Genomic DNA, 12,546 nt, shown 5'->3' on the forward strand with positions numbered 1-12,546 from the left:
TCACCAAGATAAAATCAGGGTCTCCAGAAGACCCCCTTAAACCGGAACTCTTTGTTAAATTCCAAGATTGCCTTCTTCCCAATTGTCTGGAACTCATGAACCTCTGCCTATCTTCAGCAGAGTCCCTGCATCCTGGAAACACGCTAAAGTCATCCCATTACTAAAGAAGCCGGTGTTAGATGCCTCCAGGCCGGAGAACTATCGTCAGATCTCTCTGCTTCCATTCTTGGCTAAAATAACGGAATCCCATGTGAATACCATTCTAAAACAATATTTGGAATTTTACTCCATACTAGATTCATCGCAAAATGGCTCCCAGCCGAGGCAGAGCACAGTCATCCCTATTGGCAGTAACGGAGCAACTTAATTCATCCATGGATAAAGGCAGTACGTCTGCACTTATCTTGCTTGATCTTAGTGCCTCCTTCGATACGTTCTTGCACAACATCTTGCTCCTCTAGTTGCAGGAGATCGGTATCATTGGCAATCCCTCGCTTGGTTTACCTTATTTCTATCCAATAGGTCCTTTCAGGTATTACCCCTACCATCCACTCTCAGACACATTCGTTATGCTGTAACGACCCTTAAGGGTCGGCATTGAGTCCGACTTTGTTCAATATCTATATTCGGACGTTGGCTGTGCTTGCCAAATCCCGTAATACCTCTCTAGTGTCATATGCAAATGACACACAGATGGTACTATCTTTCACCTAGGACCCTAGCATGGACGCTGCTAACTTTCAGGAGGACTGACCGCCATAGCAGTCTGGATGGAGGTGAACTGTCTCCAGCTAATTTTGCAAAATCTGAGATCCTCTTACTAGGTAGAGACTCATCTCTGGGGTGACAAGTGATGTTTTGTTAATTTGTTGAGCGCTTAATACCGAAAGGTCTCTAAGCGCTGCAAGAACAACAACGATGGATCCAGGCAATTAGGTGACAGTTATGCCCAAGCTTCTGTGAAAATAATGATTTTTAGTTGTTTTCTGAAAGGGAGAAGGCGGCTTTCCGCGTGAAGTTGGCTCGGCAGCCTGTTCCAAAGAGTGGGTAGGAGGGTGGAGAATGCTCGTCCTCCTTTGGTGACGTAGTTGAAACAAGGGCATTGTAGGAGGCTCTCCGTGGAGGACCTTAGAGATCGACCTGGCACGTATTTTACAAGTCGTTGTTTGATGTACATGGGAGCCTGGCCGTGAATGGCCTTGTGAACGATACAGAGGCCCTTAAATTTGGCCCTTTGTTTTATGGGCAGCCAATTGAGGCGTGGTAGGAGGGGTGATGCTCGCGTGTGTGTAGGTAGTTTGAAGATGAGCCTGGCTGCATCATTCATAACAATCTGGAGTTTGCCCACTAGGGAGTCTGATAAGGGGGTGGTGATGAACAGAGTGTCTGAATTAAGCAGACCACTATTACCCAGTCAAGAGATCAGGGCTGAATCCATCACCATTATTTAGCTCACTGCATCACCCCATTTCAGAACCTGGCTATATGCAAATTAGTCTGACCCAGTGCCTCATGGGAACAGGGCAGACCAAACTACCAAGCCAATTCTTCACCAGAAAGGAGACAAGCTTCCGGGGACCGGTTTCTGGCATTTCAGCCGTCGTCGGCCCGGCTTGCTTGAATCCTGGTGGTGCAGTGAGCAAGGGACTCATGTCTGAGTATACCCTGCCACACCTGTAGTGGCCAAAAACGATACAGATAAGGGGGTGGTGATGAACAGAGTGTCTGAATTAAGCAGACCACTCTTACCCAGTCAAGAGATCAGGGCTGAATCCATCACCTTTATTTAGCTCACTGCATCACCCCAGTTCAGAACCTGGCTATATGCAAATTAGTCTGACCCAGTGCCTCATGGGAACAGGGCAGACCAAACTACCAAGCCAATTCTTCACCGGAAAGGAGACAAGCTTCCGGGGACCGGTTTCTGGCATTTCACCCGTCGTCGGCCTGGCTTGCTTGAATCCTGGTGGTGCAGTGAGCAAGGGACTCATGTCTGAGTATACCCTGCCACACCTGTAGTGGCAAAAAACGATACAGATAAGGGGGTGGTGATGAACAGAGTGTCTGAATTAAGCAGACCACTCTTACCCAGTCAAGAGATCAGGGCTGAATCCATCACCGTTATTTAGCTCACTGCATCACCCCAGTTCAGAACCTGGCTATATGCAAATTAGTCTGACCCAGTGCCTCATGGGAACAGGGCAGACCAAACTACCAAGCCAATTCTTCACCGGAAAGGAGACAAGCTATGATGCACTGGGCCAGGGACAGACTAATTTGCATGTAGCCAGGTTCTGAGCTGGGATGGTGCAGTGAGCTAAAAAACGGTGATGGATCAAGCCCTGATCTTTGGACTGGGTAGGAGTAGTCTGCTTAATTCAGATACTCTGTCCATCAACACCCCCTTTTCTGAATCGTTTTGTCCACCATAAGCGTGGAAGGGTATACTCAGATGTGAGTCCCTTGCTCATTGCACCATCAGGATTCAAGCAAGCCGGGCCGAAGATGGCTGTAATGCCAGAAACCGGTCCCCGGAAGCTGGTTTCCTTCCCAGTATAAGAATTGGCTTGGTAGTTTGGTCTGCCCTGTTCCCATGATGCACTGAGCCAGGGACAGACTAATTTGCATGTAGCCAGGTTCTGAGCTGGGATGGGGCAGTGAGCTAAAAAATGGTGATGGATCAAGCCCTGATCTTTAGACTGGGTAGGAGTAGTCTGCTTAATTCAGATACTCTGTCCATCACCACCCCCTTTTCTGAATCACTAGGGAGTCTGGCAGTCCAATATAGAGTGAGTTGGCACAGTCAAGGCGGGCCAGGAACTTGGCGGTAACAACTGTTCTCATGGTGGAAAATGAGAGAATAGGGGAGAGTCTGCTTAATAGCCTAAGTAGGCCAACGCAGGTACCAAATACAGTGGAAACTTGATTGGCCAATGTAAGCTTGGCATCCACTTTGATTCCCAGACTTTTAACCACTGGAACCGGGGCTGGAGTGTCACCCAGCTCCTGAGGCCAGTAGAGGGAGTTCCAGGGGTTGTGAACATCCGTCATGGCTAGGACCTCGGTCTTGTCTGGATTAATCTTAAGTGAGTTGGCCGTCAGCCAGTTGACCGTAAATCGTAGAACCTCTTTCGCCCGGGAGTGAGCTTGAGGGGTGTTTTCAATTTGCAGGATGATTCGAGTATCGTCTGCATAATTGAAAACTTGGCACTCCATAGCTGCGAGGGTATTCATTAGAGGACTGAGGTATATGTTAAATAGGAGGGGTGAAAGTGCCGACCCTTGTGGGACTCCACAGGGAATGGGCCACTTCTTTGAGACTCAGTCCCCCATCTGAATTCTTTGGGTGTGGTTTGTCAAGAATGAGGTGATCCATTGTATGACAGATCCTCCAATTCCAGTTGTTCGCAATCTTTCCAGGAGTAGGGCGTGGTTGATCGTGTTGAATGCTGCCGACAGGTCAAGGAGGGCCAGCACGCAAGGGTTTTTGTTTTTGATGGCCGCCAAAGCTAGGCACCCCCTCCTGTGCCAAAAGTCATCATAAAAAATCTCGGCATTCGGGTCGATAGCGCCTTTTCCTTTGAGGACCATGCCAAGTCTGTGGCAGGAACTTGCTTCAATTTACTCCGTGGCTTCAAACCCATACTGGGCCTGTTTGACCCCCATACCTGCCAGCTCGTCATCCAAGCTACGGTTTTGGCCAGGTTGTACTACTGCAACAGTCTGCTACATACAATATATGTGGGTTAATTAACTTGGTCCTGTATGTTTCCTTTACAGACCCCTGATGAAGGGTCCTTTAATTGTGACCCGAAATGCATTGTGTTTATGAAAGATTGGGAAAAAGAATAAACGATGAAAAAAATCACTAAATCATAAGTTGAACATTATGAACATGTGAATAATGAAAATAAATACTTGAATCTTCGAATAAGCGGAGTATCATTGTATTGTTTACGATTAACATTGAAACCTGAAGGAACGATGGTTCCGCATGCTACAGAGCGCACATCTTTGTGAGGAGTGGTCCTTCTCACTCTACGTTTATGTTGTTCCAAGGCACGGATTGACGACGTGCAACAGACGTAGCGCCAACCATACAGTTTTTGGAAAAAAACTTTTTTGAAAGTATTATACTCAAGAGTGCACCAGGAAAACACAGATCGGATTACTTTTGAATCGTCAACCGCATCCCGGTTTGCACCACCGTCAAAATGCAACTAGATGACATCGCCCAATTAACAAGCAACAAAGCAGTAACACTTTGATACACAGCAGATGCTGCTAAAGTAATTTATGGACTCATTCAGGAGACCAGGCTTTTTACCACTCAAAAGACCACCACAGCACAGCTTTTGAAACAATTGGAGTATATCAGCAGAAAAGAAATTAATCAAAAGGTTGCACGCAACCACTTTGATCCACTACCATAAAAACCAAAGGATACCAAGGGGGTTAAGAATAGCCCTAAAACCGATGCTTTGTAGGAATAACAAAAAATTCATGGAAAAATGGTACCAAATACTTAATAAGTGCTCTTTGGATTTCCTTTTGTTAATTGTCGAAGAACTATCAAAAGTGCCTATTGAATTGGAAGAAGAAATTAAAACACTGAAAATGGAAATAAATAAGATCCCGGATCTGGATAAAACTTTAGAAGATATCAATGCCAAACTAGATCGGTATGCAAAGGAAGTAAATGAACGTAAGGTACGCAAGTACCGCCGCGACACCATTGATTATAAACTTGAGGAAGTTTACACTGGGCGGAAATCTATAATCAGAAAAAATGGCAACCTTCATCTCAACCACAGAAAACTACTGCTACATCATCACAAGAGAGTGTGGTTTCGGATTCGGAGATCGCACAAACCAGTAAACCGGTGCAACAGGTGCAAAAACGGCAAATCAACACGACAAAACAGGTATCTTTTTTAGCGACCAGCCCTGCAGCAAATGCCCCTCCACAAGCATTAGAAGGGGAAAAGGAAACAGAGGAAGAAATTGCCAGAAGGACAAGGAGCCAGTTAGCGAAAACAACTTGATAATTAACATTTCTTCAACCCCACTTACTCCTGCACAAGAGAAATTGTTCAATAAGGGTACGATATTTGTCCCAACTTATAGATCATCTTTGGGAGAAACAGAAATAGCTCTTTTTAAATTTTTTCGCTCTTTAAAGTTAAAACATTTCTTTAAGGACAATCCGACAACAGGCAGTGATGAAAGGTGGGATAAGGATTTCAAGCCAAAAAGCACATTCTGTGCTCCAATTTCACATAAGACCATTGAAGCCTTTGAAAGGTCAGTGCTCGCGGATGTACAAAAGATTCCATTTTCTAAACCAACTAAAACCAATTTATCTCCTAAGGAGTGGAACACATTAAAAAACCTGAGTCTTGACAAGAAATTAACATTCCAAAAAGCGGATAAGGGAGGTGCCCTTATCGTCATGGACACAGACTTTTACATCAATAGTGTGAAGAAGCATGTTGCTAATGAAAGCATCTATCTACCTTTGGAACAAGACCCCACACATGAATATCAATCCATCCTACAGAAAATCATTGATCATGCAAAAGCAATGGATTGGATCAGCGACAAAACCAAAAGATTCTTTGAGGTAAAATATCCTAGAAGACCGCAACTGTATATGTTGCCGAAAATCCATAAGGATCCCATCAGTCCTCCGTTCAGACCTATTGTCTCGGCCTGTGGCTCCATCTCGGAACCGATAGGAAGATTTGTTGACAAATTTCTACAGCCCATGGTACAAAAGTGTGTCACGTACATCAAAGACACCACGGCCTTTTTGAAATTATTGGATTCCATCCAATTTGAAGCGGACGCCACTTATCTATTGTGTACTATAGACGTAATATCTTTATATACGTCGATTCCACACAATGAAGGAATAGAGGCACTTGAATGGATCTTATTACAGAGTGACATGGAGGAATCACAACAAGTATTCATTATGGAACTGATGCAATTTGATTTGTTTTTCAGTTACTTTGAATGGCAAGGAAGATTCTTTAATCAGTGTAATGGAACATCTATGGGCTTTGGGGGGCGCCCTCATATGCCAACATCTATATGCACAAATTCGTATGTGACCACATTTTGGAGACTCCTATTTGGAAAAATGGCTTGACCCTTTTTAAGCGCTACATAGATGACATTTTCCTAATTTGGAAAGGGAATAAGATTGATCTGGAACGCAACATTGAGCTGTTAAACACGCACAACGAGCGAATAAAATTTACACATCTCATTGAAGAATCGCGTATATCTTTTCTTGATGTCAAAATGTCTTTGTGCAACAACAAATTGAGCACCAAAGTATACACAAAACCTACTGATCGCAACTCATGCTTATTATTTCAAAGTTTTCACCCAGAGACACTCAAAAAGCATCTTCCAACATCCCAATTTACCAGACTCAAGCGCATAACCAGTCATGAATCTGATTTGTCTGTTTCTCTGGAGACTCAGACACAGAAATATCGTATAAGGGGGTATCCGGAAACAATTTTGAAGGAATCTCTAGACAGAGTGAAAGTAAAATCCAGAAGCAAGTTGCTTGAACAAAAGACTCTATGTAACACAGAAAAAACCGTATGTGTGCTGAAATATTCCACTGAAGCCCTTCGAATCAAACGAATCCTCAACCATCATTGGGCATTAATTTCAGGAGAACCTGACTTGATTATTCAGTGAGAGAATCACCTTTGCATACAAGAGATCACTCAATTTAAAAGAAATTCTAAACTGCCCCAAAAAGGAAGGAAAAATGACACATAAAGGAATGTCCAGATGTCAGAACTGCATACACTGTGGGAACATGATCTTAGGTAACCAGTTCACGCATCCTACTAAAGGATACCAGATTGATCTACAACATTCAGCCCCGTGCGACACCAAAAAAATTATATATGCGATCAAGTGCCCATGCGGCAAAGTATATGTGGACAAACAGAAAGGAAATTAAAAGTACGCATTACTGAGCACAAAAGTAACATTAGACTTGCAAATACAAAATCCACAATTGCCAATCATTGGGTGGAAGCGCGCCACCAAATTTCACAATTGAGATGCACGATTCTCGAGGTGGTAAAACAACGCAGAGACATGGATCCTAATAAACAAATACTACAAGCAGAGTTCTTTTGGATAAAGAAACTTAATTCCCTCCAACCGGTGGGGATGAATGACAGGATTGAATACACTTGCTTCCTATAATGATTATAACTGACATTGGTTTATGGATTGTTCTTCACCTAGGATACTGTTCGCAAAAACATTGACCTCCAATGAATTCCAAATGTTTGAATAATGTGTAATGTACTCGCAGACATTTTGGTCTTTAATCTTTACCGTTTATGATGAATATGTTTTGTTTTTATTTTTGAATACTGTTTTAGATCATCTTTCCGTTTTCGTTGATGTAGTGTTTATTAGCAATCATGACACGGGTATTACAGAATGTAATTATTGGGGTGCTTGCAGTCAAAAATATCGGATTCCTGTATAAGGATTAGTTACTTACCTGTAATCCTAGTTCTCTTCCAGGGGTATCCTCATCAAAGTCATAAGCATTAGAATATTCCCGCACATGGGCGGGAATATTCTAATGCTTATGACTATTGATGAGGATCCCCTGGAAGAGAATTTCCTGTTTTGAAGCCGATACCCTCATATCATGTGACCAGCGTCACATGACGAGGTCTTCATTTACGATTGGTCAAAAGCGCACTGAAACCGTTGAACATGGCTGCTCAGTTGTTCACAGAGACGCTTTTGCTCCCGGTCTTCAAGTAAGTGTGGGAAGGTTGAAAGTGTTGTTAACGCATTTTGTTTAGAATGGGAAAGGTGCGCGTGAGATTAACCAAGAACGTATTCAGTCAAGAATTGGTTGTATTCACGATAATTTGTCAGTCATGTTTCTCGCCATCCCGTGATTAACGTTAATTTGTTGAGTCCACGTACGAGGGAAGCCATAATTTTGACTTTTCCAGCATGAAATGTGTCACTCTAAGAATTCTATATTAACGTGTCAATTTAGATTTATGTTACTTTTTCAATTTGTTTTAGACCCAGTACAATATATGTGGGTTAATTAACTTGGTCCTGTATGTTTCCTTTACAGACCCCTGAAGAAGGGTCCTTTAATTGTGACCCGAAATGCATTGGGTTTATGAAAGATTGGAAAAAAGAATAAACGATGAAAGAAAATCACTAAATCATAAGTTGAACATTATGAACATGTGAATAATGAAAATAAATACTTGAATCTTCGAATAAGCAGAGTATCATTGTATTGTTTACGATTAACATTGAAACCTGAAGGAACGATGGTTCCGCATGCTGCAGAGCGCACATCTTTGTGAGGAGTGGTCCTTCTCACTCTACGTTTATGTTGTTCCAAGGCACGGATTGACGACGTGCAACAGACGTAGCGCCAACCATACAGTTTTTGAAAAAACCCTTTTTTGAAAGTATTATACTCAAGAGTGCACCAGGATAACACAGATCCTGAGCCATTGTATGACAGATCCCCCAATTCCAGTTGTTCGCAATCTTTCCAGGAGTAGGGCGTGGTTGATCGTGTTGAATGCTGCCGACAGGTCAAGGAGGGCCAGCACGCAAGGGTTTTTGTTTTTGATGGCCGCCAAAGCTAGGCACCCCCTCCTGTGCCAAAAGTCATCATAAAAAATCTCGGCATTCGGGTCGATAGTGCCCTTTCCTTTGAGGACCATGCCAATTCTGTGGCAGGGACTTGCTTCAGTTTACTGCGTGGCTTCAAACCCATACTGGGCCTGTTTGACCCCCATACCTGCCAGATGGTCATCCAAGCTACGGTTTTGGCCAGGTTGTACTACTGCAACAGTCTGCTGCTTGGCTCAAATAAATCGGTGATCAATAGGCTGCAGTGCACCATGAACGCGGCAGCCCAAACGCTGTTTGCCCTGCCTAAGTTTAGTTCAGTCTCTAGTCTAATGCCCATCTTCCACTGGCTGCCTAAAGAGCAAAGAATCCAGTTCAAAGCGCTTTGCATTACACATTAAACTCTTGCAGGCTTAGGTCCAGCAATTCTGAGAGACCTGTCACCCTTACATTCTGACTCATGCTCTTCGCTCGGCTGACCTTCATCTGACACGCGTGCCGTGTTTCCGCAGATCCAGAGCAGGAGGATGCTCATTCAACGTGCTGGCACTGACTCTTTGGAACTCTGCCACTCTCCCTCAGAAACATGCCTAACCTCCTGCCCTTTAAAAGAGCAGTGAACACCTGGCTCTTTCAAAGATCGGTAGTTCATCTCGCATCCTCACCTCTGGCAATAGGAGATGGGACGTCCCTTTGCCGGGACATCCATGCGCTCTATAAATTTCATAACATAACAGCACGAGGCCTATTGTGCTCGTCGGTGAAGTGGCTTCACATGAATAAATTGGCCCTGATGACGGTTCACCTTGCCATGAACGCTTTCCTCCCTTCCATCTCCGGCAATGGCATTCGAATTCTGTCAGACATCACCACTATCCACTACATTAACAGACAATGCAGTGTGGGGAAACGATTTGAAAGTAGGTCCCCCAATGGGGCACACCTGGCATGCTCTCTCTATATGTCAGCAGAGGCTCTCAGATGCCGCTCATTAAACAATCACACGTGGGAGTTTTATCCTGAAGAGATGGAAATGTTTTTCAAATTGTGGTGTTCATGTTGGCTCTCTGGCGCGACCAAGGACAGCAATTCTCCTTTCTTTTGTGCCATGCACTTTCCTCTGAATGGCTCTTTGGGGTATACCCTCAGGTTTGACTGGTCATGGGTCTGCTTTATGTATTCTTCTGTCAGGAGTGCTGCAGATGGTTAGGAAGATTGACACTCAATACTCTGGACCCTGTCTCTCTTCTCACAGAGCAAATCTTCTCTTGCAGCACAATGGCTAAGTCCTAAACCCCAATCACTGCAGCTGCAAAATCAATTTATGTGGGCTCCTGAATAAGTTGGTTCAGTGGTGCAATTCAGAAGGTTTGATCGGATATAAGGCATGCCTTTCCGATATTCTATATTTCACTTTGAGTCTGATTTTTGACTGAAAACGGTCTTCAATGTCTTCAGGTTAGGTAAGGTGCACTCCTGGCCTTGCACGTTCAACCACCATTCAGGATTTACTACTCTGATTAATTCTTTCTTCATACTCATTTATCTTTCTTTTGGAAAGTGGTATCTGCCTTTCACGTGGGCTAGTCAATCACCTTTTCACCTTTCCTCCCTGCTTCTCATACAGGCAAAGAGGAGGTACCTCTGAATTGAGTGGACCCCAGACATCTATGGGCATATTTACAAGGGCTTATCACCAAAGGAACGTCAATTTTTGTGCATTACTGTGGAGATAATCCATTGGCCTCATTTACAAGACGGCGTTAAGCATTGGCATGAAAGGGGAAGGCAATGAATGGTGCATGGGCATTCTGCAGCAACACCCATTGATTTTGAAGCGGTCTCCTATTTACAAGGGTGGCGTAATTATGAGGCAGCGCCAAAATTAAAACCAGAGAAAACCTGGACAAGACATGGCAAAACGTGAGGAAATGTTTAATTTCTCCACGTTTTTACAGTTTCTATGTGTGCTGCATTGTGCAGCACACAGAAACAGCAAATAACCATGAATTATTGTTTATCTGCTGGAAGGTGTCACATAAAAAAAATTACGATTTGCAACTTATATTTGTGCTGCACAATGCAGCACACATAGGAGTTACAAATCGCCATTAGTGATTTTTTATGTGCAGGAAGGCAGACCTTCCTGCACATAAACAATCATTCCCTCATCCAGGCACCTTTGCAGTATGGTTGAGCAAGGCTGCCGGCGTTGGCACTAGGCAGCTTAGTTTAGCCCCAGCATTAGGGAAAACAGAGGACGACCATACCATTGGTCATATTCACATAGTTTGGCTAAATACTAGTGCCTTACACCTCAAGCAGACAGTGTCTGATACTTTGTGTGGGCTGTTTTGCATGACTTCCTTTGAAAATCATCACCACTTAATCCCACCCCCTGGGTGGTATTGCTTTGGGACTCATTCATAAGGTGATGGGCATGCCACACTTCGTCCTACTCTGTGACTGAATGCTGTGAGTAGCAAGATCTCAAGGAATGCAAATGTATGGTTTGATGTCAAAACATATGGCAACTACGAATAGGTCTACTTCTAATAGAGCCCCTTTACTCAAGCTGATTGGAGTCAAACTGCACACATCTTCACAGATGTATCATCAGTCACTTTGGGCATCCCGTAGAGAGAGAAACAAGCAAATGCGAAGCCTCCTTGATTAATTACCTTTTATTTGATAATATTATTAATTCTAACTTGACTGTTGCATTCTTGTCTGAACACCAGGGCTTCTGACATCCTTAGAGGTGCCTATGCCTTACTTATCCTCGCGTGTTTCACAGGAAGGACTCCCTTCATCAGGGCAATGACCGTTAACAGTAAGTAACCCACATCAACCAGACACTTTCCAGATACACACTGAAGGAATCATTGTTTTAATTTCAGTCTGGAAAACTTTTTGTTTAGGAGCCTGTGTAGAGTGAGATGCAGTGACATGGTCTTCACATCAATTTCATTGTGTAAAAATCTTTCAATGGACGACCAAATTGCCTGATATATTGACGTGATGCATTGTCGTCGTTGTTGATACGGTCTTGGGTTCTCTCCACACATCTTGACAGGGAGCGAAAAACACACCATCAACTGACGCCAGCATGCCCATTGGCACCATGCATCCTCCTATGTTGTCCCATCCTGGGCAGGAGGAGTCTTGGCTGAGGCTATGGTGCCACCTGTTGGAGAGCGATTGCTGGGAAAAATGTTTCCTGATCGACTCTGAGCCTGGATAACAGCTATAAGGTGAGAAATCTTTCGTAAGATATTGTATCCACAGCACCAGAAATATGGTTACCAAAAGGCAAGTAACTTCTTTGATGAGTGTAGTCTGGGACCGAAAATGGCTGAAACTGCAAGACGCTTACCTCTTTTATAAGGGAACATCTGGAATTGTGTTAGCACCAGATGGTAGATAAAGACTGCTTATATTTGATTCTCCATTGTTTCACGGTTCAGTCAAAGTGATCTGCCCTTGCTGTGAGAGGAGAAGGTCCTATTTCCAGAACTCACAGGTTGCTCAAAAGCAGTTCTTTGGCACCATCACTATTCAGGTTTGAGCTCAAGCCTAGTCACCCATTTTCATAGCTCTCATACATGTGTAGAAGGGCGTGGATGACACTGCCACATCAAGACTTATCATGAGTTATCAATTGCATTTATTTGAATGGGCTTTATTTGTCTAAATAAAAACGTTAGCTTTAAACTTGATAAGATGGTGTCATTGGCTACAAAAAGAAGCCAGAGCTCTAGGGGGCGGTGGGGTTTGCCAGATTTTCATGCTATATGTTGAAGAGGTGCAGGGAGGACCCCTACAGCATTCCACAGTTCAAAGGGACAGAGGTGTCCAAGTAGGACCAGAGTGATACAC

The sequence above is a fragment of the Lissotriton vulgaris genome, chromosome 6 (genome assembly GCF_964263255.1).
Source record: "Lissotriton vulgaris chromosome 6, aLisVul1.2, whole genome shotgun sequence".
In the NCBI taxonomy this organism is placed as follows: domain Eukaryota; kingdom Metazoa; phylum Chordata; class Amphibia; order Caudata; family Salamandridae; genus Lissotriton; species Lissotriton vulgaris.